Genomic DNA, 8,616 nt, shown 5'->3' on the forward strand with positions numbered 1-8,616 from the left:
TCATTGCATGAACGTGGGTAAACAAATGTAATTACTTTTGAGGAATGTGAGGTCAGCAGGATTCAGTCCTCACCTAGCCTTTGTGAACAGTGTTAGTTTCCACAAATTGCACTTTGTTTTTTTGTCTCTCAACTGCTTTAGTTTATCTTAATCTCTGGGGTTCATGTGATTGCTTCGTTGTCTTCTAAAATCTTAAAAGTTCTTGCCTGCATTTTAAAATTAGTTACTAAAAGAATGTATAGAACCAGAAGTAAAAGTTAACCAAGATACCTTTCTCTACAAATTCAGCAAATTAGTTGTGTTAACTCTATCCATCTATTGCTCAAAACAAGAAGACATCAGATCAAGACAATCTGTTGCTCCACCTATAGTCAGTAGTTGTTCAATTTGATACTTTTAACGGATGTTCCAATTCTCTCATGTTTTGTACTTCTGCATCTTGAGTGCTTTTGAGTTTTCAAAGTCTTATTTTCATCGGAGTTCTCTTAATTTGCGGTTTTTATTATTATTTTTGATGAACCAAGTCACAGAACGATTTTGTGACCAATGTGAGAGTATTTTTTTCATAAAAGAGCTTAAAATAAAGACCCTGACCCTGCAACAGATGCAGGCAGGTGAATGATGTTGCGTAAGTTGCATAAGTTCACCTGCCGGCATCTCATTGCAGGATTGTGACCTAAATGAAACAAAATGTGAACTCAGCTCTCCACTTGTTTATTTTGTTAGGCGTGTGGAAGGAGGAGATGATACTTTTTATAAAACTGCAAGTCCTTATTTGTGGTATTGTGTGATATGAATTAACTGGGGCCTATTTCTTGAATTGTTTAATTTATCTGGATGTTGAGCCTGCAAACCATTACTCACAGGAGTAACCCCATGGAAGTCAATAGGACTACTCAGGTAAATAAGGTAGAACGATGCAGGTAAAGGTTGGTAGGAGCAGGCTACTGAATGTTTTCCAGAGTCCTTATTAAAGCTCGTATTTTATACATTAGGGCCCAACCCTCCACCCATTGAAGGAATTTCAACAAGCCCATTGATCTCAGTGAGAACAGGTGTGGGGCGTTATAAAAAAAAAAAGATTTACAAATATATTTTTGTACATTCGTTAGTAATCCCAAAAGATGTTACATTGAAATATATTTTTGGCTCAAGCATCTGGACAAAGTAACAAGGGCTACAAAAATCCAGTACAATTGTTATCACTTTTTTAAAATGTAAAGGAAAGCGGGTTATAGAGAAGATATGTTCCTAACAAACTTTTTACCTAGAAGCTAACAATTCTAAATTTTAAAACAAAGGGAATTTAAATTAATTATACCATTTTTTACAACTCCCCAGTATATTGCCATTATGGATATACTTCACAGCTCAACTAAAAGATCATATTGCTTTAAAACAGGGATACTAAAATCAAGCATGCCTGAAGGAGAATTTGTGAACACAATTATGTCTGCCGTATAGTTGCCAGGTCAGTGGGTGGTGTATGATGCACCCATCTTTCTAGGAGCAGTAGTATTTCCTGCTGTTTTTTTCAGACGTGACCTAGAAGGAGGTTAATGATTCCAAAGAATGACTTTTCCCTTAGGGAAAATTTAATCTTCTGACCTTTTTCTCTATCTGTCCATTCCTTTTAAGTCACAGGCCCCCTTCATTTAGCCTACATCAAGCTGTTTTATTTTCTTCAAAAACGTGGTTGAAGTGATTGCTTTTGCTTTCATTTAACCCTTGAACTGGATGCATTTCAAAACTAAAGCACTTGTACAAAATATGGGATCGCTTGCAAGCACTTCTTTCAGATCTCTATATTTGTCTTAAATGTGACTGCCAGTCCTCAAAATCACTTTGACAACTGACTAACTTCAAAATGCAAGCCTTTAATGTATTCTTGCAATCATCTTAGAGATTTGCTTTAGAAAAAAATGACAGGAGTAAAGCAGCTATTGGATTTTTTGAATCCCATCAAAAAGCTGTTGGTATTAAAATGATACAAAAGGAAATTCTATTCAAAAAATGTTAACAATGACCATCATGCCCTCTTCAGATTAACTTTAAATTTGAGATCCTGAAGAAATATCAGCATTTCACAGTTAAACTGTCGAAGCTTTTGGCTTTGTTTGAGCTATGCAGACATTAGTGGATCAAATTTAGTGTGAGAATATAGTAAAATAAGATTGTAATTACTTTATTATTCTCAAGAGTGTTGACTCTTGGGCGCAAGGAGTTCTTGAGGGTAAGTGAAAACAGAAACTGTCTTGTGCTCAAAGCTGTCAGCTAACTTCCTTATACTCTGCAGCAGACATTGATTTTGTCTGTATTGTATTACACTGCGTTATTGCCAACATAATGATACATGAATATTCCTCCATTTTCAGAATTATAATTAATGCTTGATTTTGACATTATGACAAACTAGTGCAGCTCCACAACAGAAACATCCAAATCTAGGAACAAAGGAATTGCCATATTGGAAAAGACCAATGGTCCATCTAGTCTAGTATCTTTCTGTCTCTGATAGTGGCCAAAGCCTGAGGCTTCAAAGGAAGGCATAAACCCCCCATAATGCACCTAATTGCACTACTATACCACAGAGGAAAATTTCTTTGCAACCCCAGCTGGTGATCAGTTTATGCCCTGAAGTATGAGGATTGATAGCCCTTATAATTTGTATTCCAGCTAGTGTAGCTGCAGATGCTATATTTAATCAAATAAATGTCTAATAGTTTTGTAAAGCTAAGTAAGGGCTAAATACTGCCGTCTCATGGGGAAAAAACATGGGGGAAGAAAAACTGCTGAAAAATTTCATGAGGAGAACCTCATGGAGTTTGCACTGCATTCTTCCCTCAGGGGAAAGTAGTTTGCATTCTCATGGAGGAAGCTGGCAAATAGATTTCAAACCCTTCACTGGCCTTAGGGTTAGCAGGGGTATCCGGCTCCAACCTTGACCATTGGCTCCTCTTGCCTCTTTTTATGCCCTAACCCATCACTTCTGAAAGTGGAATTTAGAAGGCAGAGTGGAAGTTAATGCTACCTATAGCAGCAATTACCTCCTACTTGGATTTCTGCCTGAAAATCCACCAGGTTTTGATGAAACAACATTGCATAGTATAGTTGTTCCTCAGCTTTTCCCCTCTCAACCTGATATGTTCCCCTCCCCAAACCTGGACACCCTGCAGCCATGCAATGAATTGTGTGAAGGAACATCTGCAGATTTTAGTGGAACTGGGGGAACATGCCAAAGAGCACATCTTCCTCCTTTTGTTGGCTTTATGGCCTTTCTACCTCTATTTTATTTTCTTTACTCCCCTTCTTGCACTGAAGATCAGCAATTGTTGCCCCAGAGTTTTCTGCCTCAGTAATATCCTGCAACAGTGATTTCCACAGGTTCACTATACATGATAATGAAAAAAAGGATTGCCTTTCAGCCACTTAAGTATGTTTCCCTGCTTTTGTGTGTGTGTAATGGAACAGGGTAGGTAGGAGTACCAGGATAGCTTTTTCTGTACTATCCATAATCTTATAGACCTCTAACACACCTCTTCCTCTTCTTTCTAAAGCCATGTCTACAGTATAAATTATGTCAACTTACGTCGACACACAGCCACCACAGTTATTCAGTCACTTGTGTGTGTGTGCACACTGGGTTCCTTAGGTTGGCGGTGCGCATCCTCACTAGGAGTGCTTGTATCGACTGTATTGTCAGTGTGTGGCATTGTGGGATGGCTCCTGAAAGCCAGTAACAGTCAACATAAGCAATGCAATGTCTACACTGATACTGCATTGACCTAATTACATCAACCATGACTCTGTGCTGCTCAGGGAGGTGGTGTTACTAAATCAGCAGAGAGAGGCACTTATGTCGGCGGGAGCCAAATGTAAGCGAAGACACTTCCACAGCTAGGTTGATGCAAAGCATCTTACGTCAATCTAAACCTGTGGTGTAGACCAGACCTAAATTAAATGTTTTACTCATTTAATTTTATTCTTCTATCAATCCCCTTCCCCTGTATCTTTAATCATATTCAGTGCCCTTTGCTGGATGTTTTCTATTTCTGCTATGTCTTTTCTAAGTTTAAATTATTAAAATTTAACACTGTGTTCAAGATGAAAATGTCCCTTCACTTCATACAATGCCATAATATTTTTAATATTATTCTCTTTTCTCCTCTTAATGTATTCTGACATCTCATTTGTTTTTTGTTTTGGTTTAGTTTTTTTAAAACACTATGGCACGTTGAAAAGAAATTTTCACTGAGTTCTCCAGAATGATGCCTATTTTTTTTCTTGCACTAATCAACAACCAGTCAGAGTAACTGGTTGGGTAGTTGAAATTGTTCTTTCCAGTAAGTACCACTTAGTGCTCGTCGGTGTTTTTATTGCCCTTTTGTCTTGGTTTGTAAGGTTGGTCTATAGTTCCTCACAATTCTCCTAGGTTCAACTAACATAAGTAAGGGCTCTTCCTGTTTAAATCAATGGAATTTTTGTGCACACATCAGAGAGTAGAATTTGGCCATTGCATGGGGAACAAATTTTGCCACCTTACTACACAGAACTTTTTCAAGGTTGTTAATAAATAGGCTGGAGATAACCATTTCAAATATTAATATTGGTCACTGGGGCACTTCAGTGTTAACCTCTCTTTCTCTGCTATGAATTAGCCATTTATTCCTTTGCATTTCTGATAGAAAAGCACATGGTATAGTGGTGTGAACACATTAATGGAACCCATGAGCTCCTGAACTGAAATCCTCATTTTGACATGGATTCCCTCTGTGGCTATAAGTAAGTCACTTAACCTCAGGCTAAATGAACCTATCTAATAAGGAAGTTAAGATAATTAATTAATTTCTATAAAATGCTTTGAAAATGGAAAGTTCTAGGTAGTCTTATTTTTCTTTCCCATCTCTTACTCATCTCACGACTCTACTTCTCATTTTGTGGTTACCATGCTTTTCTAAGAGTCTCTTGTGCGGAACTTTATCATAGGTTTTCTGAAAGACAAAATAAATCATATCCTCCAGTTCTGCTTTATCCACTACTTCATTAACTCTGTCAAATAATTCTAACAGGTTAGAAAAGACTTACTTATTTTTACAGAAACTTTGCAGGATTTCTCTGTTATTTGTGTGCTTTATCATTCTATTTTTATTGATTCTCTCAATATTTTCCTGGTACTGAAATAAGACTCAACAGTCTAAAATTCCCATGATCATCATTAACACCTTTTTAAAAGATGGGTACAACCTTGGCCATCCTCCAGTCCTGTGGTACAGTAGCTGTTTTTAATGATAAATTACATATTTTTGTTAGCAACTCAGTTACATTGGTCTTTAGTTCCTTTAGAACTCTCAGATGAATACCATCTGGTCCTACTGATTGATTGCAATTTAATTTCTCAAGTTGTTCCATCACCTTTTTTTGATATTCCCATTTCTGATAGTGCCTCACTTTCAATACCTAAAAAGAATAAATGATGGGTAGGTATTTCATCTTCTTTTGTAAAGAACAGTGTAAAGAAATTATTTAGTTGTTTCCTATTCTTTTTCGATTGTCTCATGTAGATATAGAGGAAAACAAAATACAAAAGCAAGTCGATTTTTTTCTTCTCTATTTTAAGAGGACTTCAACATTTTCTTTAAAAAATACCACAGATGTCTCTGAGATCTTTAAGTGAGACAATATGATAGAATCCGACACCCAAAATTTCAAGTTCCATTGCCATTTTCTATTAATTGTACCTTATGATGTTCAGCATACGATCAATAGTGGAATGCAGTGGAAGAGCTGCCAACATGTTTGGCTTTTAGTGTTGAATGTTTGCTATAGCCATGTAGAAAAATAAAGATGTATTTATACTATATATAGTGCCAGAATTTAGGGGAAGGGGAAATAACTCAGAAGACAAGCTCCTGTAATGGAACATTTAGCTGATAAACAAGCAAACAAAGACAAAACTATTACCAGACTGAAATGAAAATAGAGTAAGAAGTAAAACTACGATCATTACTGTCAATTGGTATCATACTTCTCAACTCTCTCTATATCTATCCCCCCCCACCCCACTCCCCACCCACCCACACATCCTCACATACTTCTCACTATTGTCTGTTGTGTCTTCTGACTAATTTAGACTTTAAGCTACTCAAGCAGGGAACTTTTCTTTGTATATGTCTGTACAGTTCCATATATGCCAATGGTGCTATTTAAATTATAATAATTCAGTGTTTTAACAAATACAAGTAAATAATAAGTTCAAATCAAAGGTAACTATTAGTTAAAACACCCTCAGGAAGTGTCCCAGAAAACATGACCTTTTGAGCTACAACCAAACCAGCCAACTTTATAGTGTCTTGAGGTCAAGTCTCCTATTTCACATGACTTCAGGGGCTTTAGGTACATGCTATACCAAAGTAAACCACACAGAATGTTATGATCAAGTAAACTTTTCACTCCAGCTCCAGCCTTACATTGAGGCATAGCAACCAGCTTCAAATAAACTTGTGACACAATATATCTGGAACCAGGCTCAGAAACAATTTGGAAAATTCATAAATGCTAGGTGGAGAGATTAAAATTAGGAGAAAAATAATCAGAAGGATGGTTGACGTATAGTGAGAAAATTGGGATAAAAAATAAAAGGTCTGGACCTTAGGATTGCTGTCTCACCATGATTTGAAACTTATCAAAGGGATTTAGGCTTTGCAGCTGACATTTTAAATTGAGGATTTATTTAAACTTGTATTGAATATTTCTTTTGTAATTAGTTTTTGCGGTCATATTTCATTATCAGTATTTTTTTCTATTTACTTTTACGGTAGCAATGATGCGTATTGTAAGAGTATCTGAGAAATATATGAATATATTTATTCACTGTTAATGAGAGTTAAATAGCAAGATTGCTGTTGGGTTGCATCATAGCATTTTTTCTTGAGGTACCCTATATTTCCCACTTGTATATGATATTAGAATCAAGCAAGAGAAAGTGAGTGACATCTGACACTATATAAATCATCCATCAATAACAAATGGAAGGTTTTAATTCAAGGATTTGTTCCTCTTATGTGTGTGGGTTTTTATTTTTGGAATATTATCCAGGTCATGTATGGATATTGCCTGAAGCTTGTGAAAAGCTTTGTGTTTTTCTCCTCTTTTCATTTTTGTGCATTTACAGAAATAGAATTAAATTTTGATGTAGCTGAATTTCTGAATTCTTGAATTTAGCTTAATTACTGGAGAAGGGAAGGATATTTTCACATTGGGTAGATAATTAATTTAAGAGGTTTGTGTCCCTTTACCACCTTTCTGGCCATCCCCCTCAAAAACAAAAGGCTAGAGAAAAAGAGTGTATTTCACAACAATTCTTGCTTAACTGTCATATGTGTCTGTGTGTTTGCATGCAGTTTCAGGAAAGAAAATCAGGCCCTGTGTCCGAATTTGGGACATAATTTTCTTTAATATTTGTATATTAAGAAACAAAGTCATAGGAACTAGGTGGTACAATGGTTTAAAGCACTAGCCTCAGGTCACCATAAATGAAATTGTGCCGGTCTAAATATGACAAGGAGTCCGGTGGCACCATATTTAGACTAGTATCAGGGGATAGCTGCGTTAGTCTGCATCCACAAAAACAACAAGGAGTCCGGTGGCACCTTAAAGACTAACAGATTTATTTGAGCATAAGCTTTCGTGGGTAAAACCCCACTTCTTCAGATGCATGGAGTGAAAATTACAGATGCAGACATAAATATACTGACACATGAAGAGAAGGGAGTTACCTCACAAGTGGAGAACCAGTGTTGACAGGGCCAATTTGATCAAGGTGGATGTGGTCCACTCCCAATAATAGATGAGGAGGTGTCAATTCCAGGAGAGGCACTTCCTCATCTGTTATTGGGAGTGGACCACATCCACCCTGATCAAATTGGCCCTGTCAGCACTGGTTCTCCACTTGTGAGGTAACTCCCTTCTCTTCATGTGTCAGTATATTTATGTCTGCATCTGTAATTTTCACTCCATGCATCTGAAGAAGTGGGGTTTTACCCATGAAAGCTTATGCTCAAATAAATCTGTTAGTCTTTAAGGTGCCACCGGACTCCTTGTTGTTTTTGTGGATGCAGACTAACGCAGCTATCCCCTGATACTAGTCTAAATATGGTCCTTCCTGGATATTTCTGCATATCACAAACCACCAAAGAATTTAGCACAACTGACACCCTCTCTCTGAAGATGCTACCACTCAGGATTTATTTGTATTTAACTTCTGCGCCAGGCTATTACCAGTACTATTACTTTAGTTCTCTGAATAGTTAAATTAAACTGAAAAAGTTTTAAGAATCCAGTTTACATTTTCTAGTTTCTAGTTTTAGGCAAAGTAAAAAAGAATTGTTAATATGTTTGTTTGTGAGATGTTCTGATATAGTGTTGTTTCAGAGACAGCCGTGCATGTCCTAGAAAGACCATATCATAAAAGATGGGTGCTTCCAACTTTTGGGGAAACAATTAATCTGATCCTGTCAATGGGATATAAGTATTTAATTATGTTTCAGGGAGAAAGAGAGAGTGGACCATATAGAGTGAATGAACATGATTGAGATGTTTAAGATGTAAGCAGAACAC

The sequence above is a fragment of the Lepidochelys kempii genome, chromosome 2 (genome assembly GCF_965140285.1).
Source record: "Lepidochelys kempii isolate rLepKem1 chromosome 2, rLepKem1.hap1, whole genome shotgun sequence".
Lineage (NCBI taxonomy): Eukaryota > Metazoa > Chordata > Testudines > Cheloniidae > Lepidochelys > Lepidochelys kempii.